Source organism: Megalobrama amblycephala, linkage group LG13 (assembly GCF_018812025.1).
Source record: "Megalobrama amblycephala isolate DHTTF-2021 linkage group LG13, ASM1881202v1, whole genome shotgun sequence".
Classification (NCBI taxonomy): Eukaryota; Metazoa; Chordata; class Actinopteri; order Cypriniformes; family Xenocyprididae; genus Megalobrama; species Megalobrama amblycephala.
The window spans coordinates 31,876,071-31,893,642 of record NC_063056.1 but is presented as its reverse complement, the minus strand read 5'-3'; the positions used below and the strand labels follow the sequence as shown (position 1 = coordinate 31,893,642).

At 37.8% G+C, this 17,572-nt stretch overlaps 1 protein-coding gene across 7 annotated transcripts in view; it reads right to left on the bottom strand.

Moving 5' to 3' along the window:
* Positions 1-17,572, bottom strand: part of zfpm2a (zinc finger protein, FOG family member 2a) — a 256,881-nt gene that overhangs the window by 222,992 nt on the left and 16,317 nt on the right. For 6 of the 7 annotated variants that reach the window (XM_048211536.1, XM_048211537.1, XM_048211533.1 and 3 more), the window contains 4 exons: positions 16,571-16,641; positions 9,161-9,355; positions 8,689-8,772; positions 6,953-7,130 (listed from right to left, as the gene is read on the bottom strand). The gene's annotated coding sequence lies outside the window, so the exon portion shown is untranslated. Of the gene's footprint in view, positions 1-2,693; positions 2,715-6,952; positions 7,131-8,688; positions 8,773-9,160; positions 9,356-16,570; positions 16,642-17,572 lie in introns of those variants that run through there. The other variant, XM_048211540.1, reaches the window with a different exon arrangement.

The window sequence follows — 17,572 nt, the reverse complement described above, 5'->3', positions numbered from 1 at the left end:
GCAGGACGGACTCTGATTGGCTGTCAGTTTTTATTGTTCATCAGCTGGAAAAAACAGTTTTGAAAGTGATTCCAGTGATATAGTTTCTCTGTGCCGTTATCGTTACACTGTGTCTACACCGGATGCAAGCAGCGCGACACAACGCGTCAAAAGATAATAGAACCCATTATAATCAGTGACATTGTCTACACTGTATGCGACGTGACAAAACAAAACAAATTCCGGACAGTAAACAGATTCCCCGTTCTAATTCTGACATAGTCCAAGTCGGTTTGTCGCGTTCAGTGTAGACAGCTTTTAAGCAGCCTTTCCACTGCACATGACAAACGACAGCCATTGGACCAGAAGTCATTCATTTTCAATGGAGAGTAGTACGGGGGCTGCGTGGAGTTCCGATCATATGCGAATGCGGAAATTTCGGATCCAATCTGAGCTTCGGATCCGTTGAAATTCTGCAGCTAGGCCGTATGCGAACGGCCTTCCAGATATGATGTATTCTAATGAGCGTGGAGTTAGAATTAACAATATTTTAACACTTTAATGTTATTCTGTAAAGACTATTTCTGTAAAATGGCAATTATTAAATCAATTTTTTCGTTGATTAGCTCTATAAAATCTATTATGTTTTTATTTTAGATGTATTGAGAGTCATTTGCTTTGTGTGGATATATTCATACATGCATTAACCTTACATTCATTAAAATCATTCAGTTTACCATGGTGAATAAGCCAAGGGTAACGGTTGCTTCATGACCAATTTCAAAGTTCCGTGCAACTGCCGCTAGGGGAGCGAAATGCGACAATCGGATGCGAATGTTGTGTGCAGTGGAAAGGCGGTTTTAGCTGTTGTGTTGCGATGCGACGTGACACGGTGTTATAGTTGTGGTGTAGACTCTGCTATTCTTTTATATTTAGAACGATTTTTAGAACTATATCGTAACAGTTATTGTCCTTGGTGTGAACGGGCCTTCATTCTTAAGGCCCCGGTATACTTCAAACGAAATCGAAGAACGAACTGATGTGACGTCATTTCGAACAAAATCAGGCCAAAAAGAAGTTCGTTTTGTGTTCTTTTTGGAAGTTCGAAATGGCTTGCCAAAGCGAACTTTCAGGAAAAGTTCGCTTCAGCTGCAAAACACCTTCGTACTACCACTGGTCCGTGACGATAACGTAACAGGAGGTGTGCGCTGAGGCTCCGCCTTCACTCGCGTGGAGCGGTCTTTGACTCATTTCATGTGTTTGAGTTCGTTGAGGTAAGATCTCCACGGGTGAGAACATGAACACCCTGGATAGCCGCTTTATAGTACAAAATTAAGTTGTGCTTCTGATAAAATGAGGCACTAACACTGTTTTTCATGTTTGATACTGTAAAGCTGCTTGATTTTAAGCAATCTATTAAATAAAGTGCTATATGAAGACGTGACATGACTGGAGTGCAGAGCTCGTGCTAACATTCCAATGCTGTTATGATCAGATGCGTTTCTTATGCTTTCTATAATAAATACTTGCTGTTTTCTCATTTTTGCGGTGTTTATTTTGTTACTGAGAAGAAAGTGCATGGCACATATTTAGACATTCATCTAACCGTCGATCTCAGCAGTGTGGGCGGCGTTAGATGTTCGTTTACAGTATATCGCAGCTCACGCAACTTCATTTTACCCCTAAACGGAGAAATTTGTTTGAAGTATACTGGGGCCTTTACCCTGTTTCATGTGATGTGACTGTACTAAACATTCTGAAATAGTTCCCTGCATTACTATTGCTAAGCCAGATTCTTGAGGTAACTACTTTTATGAGGTGGTCTTTTTAGTTTTAGTTTAGTCTCCTTGCCAACCTAATGACTCTTATGACCCCCTTTTTTTATAGCGAATCAAAACATACAGCACATTTTTTGATTCTTGAACTAATGATTCTTTTGAGCTTGTTCTTTTCAGTGAATCAAACCATACAGATTGACCAATACATGAATGAAAGACTTTCTTTTTAGTGAATTACAAACATTACATTTCTAACAATTCCCATCCCTAGTGGTTTCTGTATACTATACTGAGACCAGATATGTTGAAAAATACCAATAATTAATAATTTGAGGTATTATTTTTATAAGATTAAAATGTGAATCAGCCAAATAACATTTTAGTTTTACATCAGATCCCATTAAAAACAATCCCTCTGCCATCTTTGGGTTTTTGTACTATTTTGAGCAAGTCCAGCTTTTCTCCGACACAAGCTATATGTTAGACTGTCAAGCGTTGGGTGTCCCAGCAAAGGGAAATTAATGGAGTTCAGGCGGCAGAATTAGTTCTTGTGTTTGGTAAGCGTCTGTGGGTGCCAAAGCGCAGGTGGACAGCTGTGGGGGACGGCTGGCCAATCCACAGCCGTCTGCATCTCTCACGCTTTACTGCGCAGGACTCTCTCTCCTACCATACACAGAACATACGCCATACCTGCAGCTTTAACATTCATACGCAGCGCTCTGATTGATTGTGTTGACAGATTAAAATGTGAATCTGTAACTCCAGATGTTTGGAAGCACTGATAATTGTGTTTCAGTATTTCAGTGTAATCCTAATGCATTTGAATTATGGGTGGGCGGCATGACCAAAATATTACATCATGATACGAGTTATTTTATCACGGTAGAGGTATATTAGGAATGTAACTATACACAAAACTGATGGTTTGGTACGTACCTTGGTTTTTGAAGTCACGGTTCGGTACGGTTCAGCAGGGGGAGAAAACTAAACAAAATTGTTTTTATTATTATTAAACAGTAGTTTACTGAACAAATTGTGTCTGTCTTTAAATTAATTCAATTATAATAAAAAGTTTCTTAAGGATAAAAAAAAAAATCTCTGCTAATGCTAGAAATATATAGGGAGCCCTTACTTGTACATTACTATATTAAATGTTCAGAGCCCAAACTATTAGCCTAAATTCAGTTGCTATTTATTTTTTAGACAATAATCAACACTCAATTAACAAATTGTATTCAAACTTCTAAACTGCACATAAGGCAGTTTTTGCATTAACTTCTAAATCTAATTATAAAATTATGTTTTTACTCCACATCGTTGTTGAAATAAAAATATAATAATTTACACAGTGGCTGTCATTTTCATGCAAACATACATTAAATAATTAAGACATAAATAACAAGTTAAGTAAAATATAAAGAATATATAGGCTAATATAGTGCATATTTAGCGAAAGAGTTCATTTCTCAGGCAAACTAACAAGTTGTGGACTTGCCTGAGGTAAATGCTAAGTGACAGTGTTTACAAGCTGTTTTATTTACGTCTTTCCGCCGTTGAAACACTGATTGAGCGATTACACAAGATGTTATACGTTTCAATAAGTCGTACTGTAACTTTCAACATACCTTCAGATGTTCATTCATGTTTATTCTGGTATTAAAGCAGAAGAGATGATTGCGTTCACTCGCGCTGCTGCTTAAAAGGAAGCACCTGTACAGTTTGTTTGAATTTCATGATAAAATGGACAGAATTTCAAAGATGACACTTTGTTCCCTATCAAAATGAACAAAACACAGAGCTTTTTGCGATTATTGGTGGTTAAGCTCCAAGACTGTATTCATCGTATAGATCCAATGGGCCAGGGCTGGGCGGGGCAGCACCCCTATATAGGCTATACAGCATTTATTTTTGCAGGAAATTCAGCCTGAATATAAAATAAACCATGTGGTAATGTATATTTATGATTAAAGAGGACCTATTATGCTTTTGTTGTTGTTGTTGCTGTTTGAGCAGGAAAATGTCTGCAAAGTTACAAACAAAGTCACTCCAAACGAATTTATTCTCTATATCAGTGCACACTGTTTCTGAACTCCCACCTCCATTGTAGTCTTGAGTTTTCTTCTGGGAACTAATGTCACAATAGTCCTCATTTAAATAATTCCCACCAAAGGCATACGCCAAAAAAAGTGAAAAATAAAGGTTTTTTTTTATCATTTAAGCATGAAAACTTATTCTAGTAGACCTCAAAAACAAAACCAAGACTTTGTAAAAAGGCACAATATGGCCTCTTTAATCAAATGAATTAAATATTTTACAAATTAAAGGTACTTTGATTATTTTCTCTTTTAGAGGTGAACCAAAAGCTACAAAACACTTGACTTAATTAATACAGTAAAACTGTATTATGAAACGGATAGCTGTGAATGGATGAGCAACATCCAAAGATGTTGTAAACACTCTTTTTTCACAATTCAATACATTACAGATGAATAAAATCACGTCTATTTAAAAGTGCACACTTCATAGTCAAAGAGCCTTGTATGTTTTTCTCTGATTCGTGATCTGATTCTCTGTCCATTCTTCCTGTTCTGGACTAGATTGGGACAAACAGGCAGATCAGACTGTGGAGCGACAGGCCTTGTGTCTTCACCAAACCACAATTAACAGGAATGGTTATTATCCTTGTCCTGCGAGTTCCCTGCAATGCAAATCCCAGATAGAAAGGGTTGGAAAATTATGTGAAAACTTGGGTGGAGAAAGTGGCTCACGTCTGTTTGCCGAATTAATCGCTTTCTAAATGGCTCCGGGCCAGGCAAAAGTTAACATTTGCAGTTTCAAAGGTTTTCAGCGCTTGCAATGAGCCATGAAATTACTGCATGCTGGTGAAAATGGCAGCTGATGAAAAGCCCACGGAGCAGGTCCCACAGGCGGACAGGCGGCACGGCGCGGGAGGGGAACGCAATCGCCCTCTCCTGCCCGACAGCCACGTGGAGGAAGAGGAGGCAGCGAAGGGTGCTGCTTCTGAGGAAGTGCTCTCTGCAAATGAGGCCACCTGCTCTTCCTCACCCAACCGCATGGAAATACCTATCAGTATCAGATAGGGATGATGTCTGTCTCTAAAAATGTGTGATTAATAAATGATAAAGATCCCCAGCAAGCACCTACCCTTGCTGGAAACACATATTTTTCAGTAAAAAAAAAAAAAAAAAAGTTTAGATTTTATATTACATTTTAAAGTATATATTCATGATTATTATAGGCATTTATTTGACTAAATTTCAAGAAAAATATAAATTAATTAATTAAAATTAAGACAATAGTTTCATCCATATATTCTTTTCAGTATTTTTCTTTTAGGTATCTTCAAGCAGCTCTCACAAACAGTTCATAGTGACCAGAGGCTGGCACAAAAAAAAGGTAAAAGAACCATAAAAGTAGCCCATATGAATTGTGCTCTTGTTCCAAGTAATCTGAAGCCATATGATAGCTTTGTGTAAAATTAAAATCACTATACTGTAGCTCGCAAATCAAATATAGTCCCTTTTGCACAGATCATAAGTCAAAAACATCAAATGTCACTGGTTCTCCGATGTCCTGTAACCAAATGACATGAAGTCAAACAAGATTTGATTTGAGAGGTGAAGATTATCAGTGAATAATGGCTTAAATTTTAGTCTGTTCCTCACACAAAACTGTCATATGGATTCAGAAGACTTGGAATATTGTGCTCAAGTCATACAGGTTTTGTTAAACTACTTCTTTTGTCCTTCTTTTGTATATATATATATATATATGTGTGTGTGTACACACACACACACAGTATTGTGGCCAAAAGTGATTGTTTGTTAGGGATTTTGTTTTTAATGACCCTACAATTTGGATTAAACCATCAAAATATGAGGAAAATATTTTAATTATGAGGGAAGCACAAAACACATAATTTGTCTGACATTTATCTGACAATTTTTTGGGGGGGAAAAAAGTAGGTAAACTACAGTTACAGGTTTTATTTTACTATACAAAAAGCACACATCGACTAAACAATCATTTATTAATATTTTGCTTTGCATGTGTTTTCTTTGTATGACAGCATAACAAAAAATGATGTCCGCACAATTTGGCATGTTTCATTGCGTTTTCACAAATAAAACAATGGACTCCAAGCACAACTACGCAATATGCTTTAACAAATTTTTAATAATACTTATATTAATAATTTGAGGGTGAAGATGTCAATTTTCCTAGGCCGCACATCACTTTTGCCCACTACTGTGTGTGTTTGTGTATTTGCGTTTGTTCATAAATTACTTGATCAGTCAGTAAGATTGACGTATTCTTGTTTTACACTTTTCTTTTCTTCACAGCTTTCTTGCCGCAGGTAATGACCCGTCCATGACCAATTACCCTGCCGTAAACAACTTCTGCTTTTGTTCACACACGTTCGGCAGGAACATTGAGGAGGAGCCTGCAGGGAAAAAGGATGTGCAGCTCCATGAAATACTGAAACACACCGTGCCAAAAGTGAAGTTCCTCTCCAGTGAGGAGGTGTGCGGCGCTACACAGATTGCCTGCTTCCACGGGCATAAATATTCTGATTGATTTCAAACATGTTGAAACCGACTCTGTTAAGCATTTTGTCTGGAAACGAAGTGTTTTATTAACACGGCTGCTTTTATTTTTGAGCGTCGGAATTGTTGACATCCTGAGGGTTGTTTTTTTGTTTTTATGGTAAACATTCTGCCAGTTTCTTTTTAGCTATGTGTATATGTTTCTTTGTCTCAGTATTACGCTTTGAGAGAGCTATGTGAGATACGTACCTATTCCTGTATTTCTTGAAAAAAGGAAAAAGAATTGTCGGATGAGCATAAAGTGATTCTTTTGAATTTAACCCAGATGAATCTTTCCTTGGAGATTATATGTTCAAACATGTCTTTATTATGTTATCCTTCACCAGAAGCCCGTCACATTGGGCTAAACCTGGAATGGCATCATGTAGTTTTTGCTTTTCTATATTTTAGGATGCTTTCTTAAATAATTTCCCCTTAAAACCTTAAAATATTTTTATGCGAGTTTCATTTGATATCTCTTTCCTCTGTACTTTCCTAACACACCTCAGAGATTAACTCTTCTCAAAGCACTGTGACACCAGCTTTGTTTGTGTGTGTGTGTGTGTGTGTGTGTGTTGGGCTGCTTACATTTACACTGGCAGCTCTGCCTGAGCTGAAGGTGGCACATGATGTCAACGCTGGATGTGGCATCATCATTTGCTTGATTTCCGCCTTATCCATCAGTAATGATTAAAAAAAGGGCATTTTCTGCGGTGTTGCACACATTTTGGAGTCCCTAAATGCATCATCCTGGTCTAAAAATGTGCTGTAAAAATAATGAAAAAGAAAGAGTGTTAAAACTGTCCAATAACTACAAAATGATTACACTAAATGGACCAAAATTGCTCAGTTTTTACTTTGAACTATGCATTTTAATCAACTAATTAACTACATTTCACCATGGCTGTGTTCATACATTAAACGTGAAATTAATTTGTAATTATGACTGAATTGCAGGGGAATTCGTGCTGCTCCAGACATCACCTAATGCTGCTAATAGAGTTTCGGAGTATGTTTATCTAGCCGTTGGAGTATCAGTGACATTTAAATATGTTATGCCTGGAACAGGAATCGTTAATATGTTATTGTTAAGTCAGATTGAACGTGTACAGGATGTGTTGGATATTTATAAATGAGCACTTAATTAATTAAAGAATGCATTAGTGCTTAATGCGAGTTGTTAACTTTCTCTGCACCCTCATTAATATGAGCCCTATGGGGATTGCAGAGCTACATTTCAGCATCCTGTAAAGCTGAGCTCGCTCGTTTTCTCTGATACTCCTCCCTTTTTCTCCTCTCTTCTCATTTTCTGTGTGACTGATGGGTGACAAAGTAATTAATCATCACCTGCAAATGGCAGGCATTTCAGATGTTGAGCAGATGACTGGTCAGATCTGAAGATACAAGGATGTTTCATGCACTTTTTGTCTCAAGGTTTCATATTTATTGAGACTAACAGATTTCATACCCCCCCCCCCCCCCCTTTTTTTTTGTTACATGAAGGTCAAATTAAAACAGTTTTGTCTCTATGGTAACCAAGAACACTAACTAATAACTTGTTAAGGGATGGCATACTAAATACTTATACTTTTCACAATAAATATTGAAATTATATTTATTTGACTCTTTGTTCAGATCATTGTAGTTTTAGACAATTATTAAACTATAAAAAGCCATTATAAAAATATTAATTAAGAGTGAAAGTAAGGGACAAGGGTAAACATAAAATTGATACATAAATATCTATACATGAGCAATAATAAGTGATAAAATATTTGCAAGGCATATGGTTCAAATTACTTTTATATTTTTTATTAAGATGTGAGATACAAAAATCACAAATGTGAGAAATAGTAGTAATTGTGAGATAATCAGAAATATGAATATGTAAAATAAGATAACAATTATGAAATATAAAATCCAATTACAAGAAATCTTGTTTTTGTCTGGTTTCTGGTTTTATCCCCACAATTTCAATTTTACATTATAGAAAATCCATTATAAAACACTAATATATATATATATATATATATATATACACACACACACACACACACACTAATACATATTGTAAATTAATTCATTCGTGTTTTAAACTATGATGGTCTAAACAAAGTGTGAAATAAAAATAATCCATTTCAATATTTATGATTTATATACATTTCTTCACAAATTATGGCTGTTCCTCAGGTGTGGTGCTCACAAACAACAATTTTTCCATTCATTTTTTTTTTTTTTTCAGAAGTTAGTGTACTTGGTTACCAAAGACAAGTGTCAGCAAAGAGAATATGAAATATGAGACATGTTGTATGATGAAAACTTACAGTAAATATCTCTTTTTTTCAGACATGATCATGTTGTGTCTAAAAAAGCTGCCTGAAGATTCTTCAAAATTCTCCTTTTGTGTTCTAAGGGGGAAAAAAGTCACACAGGTGAAATGGCATGAGTAAATAGCAGAATTGTTTATTTTTGTGTGAACTATTTCATAAAATGCCTTTTTAGACAAATATAACTTGCATCTGCAACTTCCATCAGTTTCTATATGAAATCAATAGAACCTGAAACACATCTGAAGAATGTGAATGACAAAAGCTCAATGCAAATGTCACCATGTTCTCACACACACTCATTGACGTGAAGACGGAGAAATGTGCAGCAACGGCGGTCCCAACATGAGCTCACCGCGTAGAGCATGCTGAGCAGCCAAAGGGCAAACAACCCCCATGCCACTCGAGCGGCTCCGCTCAGGACTGTTCCCTGCGGAAGCCACCGGCTCTGCTACTGGCTCGTAATTACCATCGGCTCTCCAGAACGTTCCGTGGCCTCTCCATCTGTCCTCTCAGCAACGGGCAGAGAAGCTCCAGTCACCTCATGTAGCATTTAACAAATGGGAGGCTGCCACCCGACTCAGCTGAGGTTCAGGCACTACAAGGGGGCAACGTTCCCTGCCTGGGGAGGAAAGATGAGGGGGACTGATACACCTGGACCCACCTAGAACCATCAAGAGCAAAATCAAGACATTTTTAGATGTCAGAAGAAAATAAAATAATGTTTGGCATGGTACTGGGTGAAATGTTGATATGTTTGGTCTTGGTGGAATAGATCTGCTACGCTGCTGCTGCTGTTATTGCTTCTGCTGTTGGTTATTGCTGCTGCTGCGGCGGAGCAAGTACGGGCCATGCTACTGTCAACAGACACACGATGACATGCTTCTGCTGTACAGTATACTGTAGCATACATTAATTACCCATAGCAGATCTGTACAGGTGGAGCTGGGGAAGGTGGAGGGTTTCTGAAAGCACGCTGCGACTGCTAGCAAATGCTGACCAAGTATTTGAAGGTTGAGCAGCGAGATCATTGGCTACTGATACAGCAGGAACCAATCAGCTGTGCCCCATAGAGAATGATGTGATTGCAAGCAGATTAAGTAGAAGGACCTATCAGCCTGCGCCATCTAGAGTTTCATGACAGAACACTGTATTTATTTCTGTTATGCCAAAGCTGAATTTTCATCATCATTACTCCAGTCTTCAGTGGCACATGATCCTTCAGAAATCATTCTAATATGCTGATTTGCTGCTCAAGAAACATTTATTATCATCAATGATGGAAATAATTGTGCTGTTTTATTTTTGTGGAAGCACCAATGCATTTTTTCAGGATACTTTGATTAATAGAAAGATTTAATACATCCTTGCTGAATAAAAGCACTTTCTTTAAAAAAATCTTACTGATGCCAAACTTTTAAATGTAGTGTTATTTAGGTGTTAAAGGGACACAAAATAATAATAAAAATTTGTCAGTATTTACTCACCCATTTGTCATTATTTCTTTCGTAACACACTAACAACAACAACAACAAAAAATTAATTTGATCTATTCCATATCTTATGAAGTCTTCATACAATAGTTTTTTGTATTGAACAGACCCAAATTTAACTATTAAACTGAACTAAATCAACTTTAGTATTCTCTGAAAAGCCATTCCACCCTTGGTCATTTGTTCAGAAACAAACTTTTCATTGCTTCATTTGGTGCCACTAGTTTTGCAGAAATCACTCTTCACCATTTTATTTTTTCCCTGAAATATTCATCCGATCATGCTTTTAAGGCTTTTAACATTTAACAGCCATTTAATAGCATCCTTCCAAGATCTTATATAGTGTTAAAGCCCATAAGCCACTAGTTTTAAACTCAACAAGGTTTAAAAATGAACCTTCTTGACTTTCCTTTCTGGTTGACATCATTAATCTCTCTTAGTCTTACGTTTTCACTTACTTTAGATCAAATTAAATCTCACCCTAAATGTTTCTTGTTGAATATCTTGTTTCATTCAGAAATGTCACAATACAAAATAAAACAAGTTTTATTTTGATTTCAAAATATATTTTTTCCTCCTGTATTGATTTACCTCATCCAGCGGGTCACAAAGTGAGCAACCAACTTGTTATTTTCACCGAGGCGAATGCTGAACGCTATCAGGAAGCTTTAGAAAGTTCTATCAGACCTATTTTAATGCAGGAAAGGTTGTTGCAGGCCAGAACAGAAGCCTCTGATCTGTGAGCTGAGACGCAGGGACAGTTCTCCATATCTGACGGCCTAAAAGCGAGAGAAAAGCGAGGGAGTGAGAGAGAAAGGGCAGGCCTGCCTGTGCGTGAAGTTGCCTGTGATTATGTGTTCATCTGACCCTGATGTAGACCACACATTCCAGACGCTTTCTCAAACGGTTGATCTTCTGCACATCAAAATCGACAACGAAACAAAGTGTTTGTCTAAAACTTTTGTCTGAAAGATTCTAACTTCCCGTCTGTGTTTGACTCAAACACTGTTTACATTCAACTTGAGTTTTGGCTAATCGTTTCAAAAGTTGCTTCTATTCATCATTAGGAAAATGAAAACTTAATACATGCTACAAGAATTTGCAAAACCTGTTTGAAAACAGTCATATTTTTTTGGAACGGATGCAGAACTTACACAAGTCTCCTCTATAAGAGCAACCTCTGTGGGTGCAGTGAGCTCTCTGACGAGCCTGACTGGAGACAATCCCGAGAAATAAGAGCGGCTCTGCATACGCGGGCCCCGCGGGGAGAACCCTTCAGCTTGTTAGAGTGAGCGACTCGACACGGCTCCTCTCTGCTCCTGCTGACATTTCCAGTGGCACTGTCTGCGGAGACAAACTCAGATGGGACCCGAGCGAGTCGGAGTCACTTCCACAGCGGCAAAGCGTGCACCACCGCAAGCTCTCGGTGTGAAATGAGCTCCCCGAGGAGACGCGAGGAGACAACTGTCAGCCGGGTGGGAGGAAGGGAGAGACTTTATCTAACTCACTAATGAACGATTGTCTAATTTCCATCAAACGCAGTCACAAAGCCTTGGCCCTATCTCTCTCGAAACACTGTCATGATAAAGGAATGTTAAGAGAAAGAGGGAGAGACGTAGGAGCGGAACGAGGGATGAGAACTGTCAAGAGGTCAGAGCGGGAACTAGAAAAAAGAAAAACGTGCAAGTTCTCTCCCTCTTTATCTGTCGTTTCCTGAGCTTTTCCTGGCGAGGAATAATCTGCAAGTACAGACGATCGCGCGCCGCCACTGGAGATAAAACACGGATGACAAAATATCAACTTTCTGCTACGAAATACTCCAAAGCTGTTTGATTAGAATATCAGCACAGACAGTAATTAATTTCAACTTTAATTACTTGCTGTACATGCCGATTAGATCACAGGTCTTAGATGAGTTATTAAAACAGCAGGGAAATGTGCTTTGTGCGAATATGTGCACATTTAAAAAAAGAGCGTGTTAATGTTCTTACCTCTCTTAACCTGTGTGCTGAATGATGAAATTACATCATGCACAGAGACTATAGGAAAGACATTATCAGATCAAAAACACTTTATCCTCTGGTGTGTGAATGAGAGTTCATTTAAGTTATTTGATTTAAGCCAGTGACTCGAATCTTTTGAATCTGTTCACCAAAAAGTCTATAGATTTGATCACCAATTATAAAAAATGATTTTTCGAAGTTGTAAATAAAACAGAACTTGAGTATGTTTTACAAGAAAATACTTTCTTTCCATTTTATAATTTCACCTTTAATTCAATTTGTTACCACAACTTTCGGTGCAACACAGAGTACTGTAATGCAGGGGTTCCCAACCACGTTCCTGGAGCCCCTCAACACTGCATGGCTGCGTCTGAAAACTGGAAAATGCCACCTTCGAAGGACACATTTCAAGGTAGGAAGGCATCATAGCACATCCGAATTCAATGTTAGCTTCACTTCCTGTTTCCTGAGATACCTTCATCTGATCGATTTTTGAAAGCAGCATAGATGTATCCTTCGCTGCCTGTGATATCCCACAATCCTGTGCTTTACATTCTGTGACAGTTGAGCTAGAAAAATAAAGATGGTGACCGAAAGTTGTGTTTGCTGGTCAGTTTGTGTGTAAATGTACGTTTTTGACCAACATTTTTCACCTTTGATGTCATTTCTAGCGAGAAATTACTACTGTAGTAGTTAAATATTTGTTTAGTTTTCACCAAAGTTCGTGCTGTTTTGCGGTAGATCATTAAACTGTTATGCTGCCGCAGAAGTCTGTCCGAAATCAGTTTTGCGAGGTGTCTACATGCACAAACATTGCCTGATAGGGCAGTGAGGCAGCAAGTCAGCTGCCTGGGTTTTCAGATGCAGCCCATGTTTCTATGTCTCCTTGATCAAACACACCTGATTCAGATCATCAGCTCATTAGTTGAGACTTCAAGACCTGAAATGGGTGTGTCAGACAAATGAGACATGCCAAATGTGCAGTGTTGGGGGGCTTCAGGAACCACTTGGTTGGGAACCACTGCTGTACTGTATGGAAATTGTGAGAAAATAAAGCACAAAATTAAATTTTGAAGAAGTGTCTCACAACAGTATAGCAGAGTATAAATAAGAACCACCCTAAAACACAAAACAATGTAATGCGTAATTTAAAGTGCTCCAATTATGCTATTTTAAAGGTTGCTAATTTTGTTTTGTAGATCTCCTACAATGTTTACATGCATCTAAGGTTAAAAACAAAAACAATCTATTTTTCTCATAATATACATACATTGCAGGATCACCTCTTTATTCACAGTGTCTGAAACAGTTTAATTAAAGGATTCAGTCTCTCTAAACCCCTCCTTTATGAGAGCCTTCTCTGCTCTGATTGGTCAGATGGCCCAGTCTGTTGCGATTGGTCTAGCGCTTAAAGCGCGTAAATGAACTGTCCATTACCATATCTGAATTTCAGCTCCACAGCCCTCCTCAGCACTTGATACACAGTGACATGAACAGTAACGACGGCGTCCATTTTTCCGCATCAAATCAAGGTCGAATCCTCATCTTTTAGAAGTGCATGCAAAGTGGATTTGCTTTTGCAGTGCAGAAACTTCTGGACATGTCAATAACACAAACCAAACTCTTCCAGGCCTCAACTCCAACTACGGTGTTTGAGGGAGGGTCAAAGCAGATGTTGTTCGCGAGCAGCCAATGAAGACCATAGGCTGGCATTAGCACTGGACGATTAATCAAAAAGTAATCAAAACCAACATTCAGAACCTCTAAGCGACAATTTTCCCATGTCGGTTATTTAATTTTTTTAATCCTGTTAATACTTTCCCTTTAAAAACATACTACCGCGTGTGTAGTCACATGACTTCGCCCTGTCCAGTCAGCAGCATGGAAGCAACACGGAGGCAAACGCAGAGTCAACACACACAGACAGCGTGTTGACTCACGCCAGAAGTGAGATCACTTTCGCTTGCATCCTCACAAATGTTTGTCAGTTGTACGTGCTTAAAGGCTTCCCAGTTTGAACATTCAAGTGATTTTACACCATTCAAGAACGACAACATGGAAAACACCTCACTTCAGTGCCCGCGAGCTGTTTTCTGTCACACAGAGAGCCGAGCCGTGTCATGTCTCTGATAACATGTGAGCCCTGAACCCAGACCACTTTCACTTGCGTCTTCACTAAACTTGAACCTGTCAACTGTATGTGTTTTAAGTCTTGCCAGTTTGGATATTCAAGTGATTTTAGACCATCGGATGTGTATCATTATATTGAGCTACTGCATCGTGGCAAACGAACACCCATACAGACAGTAGCTCGCACATCACGTGAAGATCGAGTGCAGAATCTCATTGTGAACACTGTCCTATGATTTATCACCAATGTAGCTTAGAAATTCAAAAGTTATAGCATATACTTTTGAAGTAACAAATTACAACCCACAGCTTCACAATTAATAGAGAGAAGGTATGACTAATCGTTAATTCATTAATGCATTCAATTAAATGTACTGGTACTGTGCTAATTTATCTGTATCTGATTTACAATGAGCAGAAATCTCAACAAAAATTGATCACAAGATTCTGTCTCTCAATAGCTATATGTTTACGTGTAACTCGTCTGATAGCTCTATCAGAATAGAAAGCCTTCATGTTAACAAATCAATCTGAAAACATCATCCAATCGAACTTGATCCAACTGAAATTTCTGATTGACATCCTGGATCAAGCTGTATATGTTTGTCTGACCAATGGAAGAAGGGAGGAGTGTTCCGGAAACTAAATCAAATGTGGCAATTGATAATTTGTAAAGGTCACTGCAGAAATTGCACAATTTGTGTTTAAATCAGTTTTACTTAGAAACATTATATCTGGTATCTGCAATGGGATTGAATTTATTCTGACGCATTTGTTCAAATCTTGAGCCATTGAGCCTCTTAATAAGCATTGTTTTAGAATTAAAAAACAGATGTATGCCTACGTTTTTAGAATTGAAAAATCATGAATATTAGTAATAATCGCCACATGATCACGCACAATGACTCTCATTATAAATTACAGACCTGTCTGATGAGGCTTTCTCTCTGTCTCTCCTAAAGAATTTGATTTAGTAGGACTGATAGGAGAGCATGCTTCTGATTTCTGACAACCATTGCAGAGCTGCTTTAAGCTGCTCACTTTAAATCCCATGAATCAGGGGCCAGTCGGGTCTAATAAGGCCACAAAGCATCACTTGCAAAGCATGCACTTTTCTCTACCAATCAGAGCACCATCGACCAACCATGTGCACAAACACGAGCGCCCGATCTCTAAATGACAGTCTAATTAATTTACCTCACTTATAAATAAATATTTAGCTCCTTGGCGCGAAAGCGGTGTGAAGAGTTTGTGGGAACGGCTAATCTGAAAATCCCCACCACACAATAACGGGAGTGACAGCGGAAGGGTGAATGAGATAAGTCTCGGTAATGAAAGTGGACGCCAGAAGAAGCGGACAGTATGTAATGAAGAGAGAGTGAGGGAGGGATGTTTAAAAGAAGTTCAAGAAGAAAGATAAAGAGTGCAGGGACGATGTTATCTGGAGGATTGAAGAAAAGCGCTTCAGCGACCGAATGCTTCCAATCACTTAATCGGCACGACTCCACCCAACCCTGTCCTGTCCTCCCTCGTACGCTATTTCCAAACCTCAAACAGACCATTTTTAGTGTGTTTGTGAGAGAGAGAGACTAAGAGAAATGTTCTCCCAGGTCAAAGTCTTACAAGGACAAAGTAAAAGTGAGCCTTTTGTGATGACAAATGATATACATTACAATCTATGCTGTATTATGTCATTTACAGTGATGCACCAATATTACAAAATTTTGATTGTGGCTGATAACTGAATCAATAAATAAGTAAATAAAATGTGTCTATATAAATTAAAAATAAAACACTAAAATTAATAATTGTTAGTACTACAAGTGAATTTAAGCACCACAACATAATAAAGTACAGTATGATATTCATACTGTAAATATTCATTTTGAAATTTGCAATATAAATATAAATTTAACAGTATTAAATGATTAGTGTTTTTAAGATTAAGTTTACATTAAATGACGGTAAAGGTAATCTAATTGTAAAAATTGGACAAATGGACATCCACAGTTAAATATCCAATTTTGGTTGATACTAATTTAAATAAATAAACAAAATAAAATAGTGCTAATATCAGCCGAAAACCAATTTGATCGACAACACTAAAAAATATTTTAGTGGTGCACAGGTTATAACTACTACAGCAATGCTTCCAGTGTGAGACTGGACTGGCTAATTCAACATTCATTTAAAACCTGCAAGTAACTTGTAAGTGTTAAAGTGTGCATGCTGTGTCAACTATGATGTTTCTACCTGAATTTTGTCTATCTGCTTATGAAATGAGTCTTCATTCCTCTGTTCTGTCTGAGCCTTTGCCCCTCCACCTGTGAGACGTGAGAGAAGAGAACGTTTATCCCTAAAATCCACTTCAACTTACATGTCATCAGCTGCTTTGATGGAGTCATTGTCAACTGAATCCATTAAAGATGATGTTTTGTTGGAAGGGTTATCTCACAGATCTCCATCTCCATTCTAGTCTCAGCCTCGCTCACAGACTGCCAACAAACCATCTGATGCATATTACAAAAAAAATGTCAAAAGCTGGCTGAAATCTCAAGCTACGATCTGATTAGCTGGCTTTATTTCTTTTTTTATTTCTAAGAGTTTGTGCACTGGATTTATATATATATATATATATATATATATATATATATATATATACACACACACATACATACAGGTGCTGGTCACATAAGTAGAATATCATCAAAAAGTTGATTTATTTCACTAATTCCATTCAAAAAGTGAAACTTGTATATTATATTCATTCATTACACACAGACTGATATATTTCAAATGTTTATTTCTTTTCATTTTGATGATTATAACTGACAACTAAGGAAAATCCCAAATTCAGTATCTCAGAAAATTTAAATATTGTAAAAAGGTTCAATATTGAAGACACCTGGTGCCACACTCTAATCAACTAATTAACTCAAAACACCTGCAAAGGCCTTTAAATGGTCTCTCAGTCTAGTTCTGTAGGCTACACAATCATGGGGAAGACTGCTGACTTGACAGTTGTCCAAAACACGACCATTGACACCTTGCACAAGGAGGGCAAGACACAAAAGGTCATTGCAAAAGAGGCTGGCTGTTCACAGAGCTCTGTGTCCAAGCACATTAATAGAGAGGCAAAGGGAAGGAAAAGATGTGGTAGAAAAAAGTGTACAAGCAATAGGGACAACCGCACCCTGGAGAGGATTGTGAAACAAAACCCATTCAAAAATGTGGGGGAGATTCACAATGAGTGGA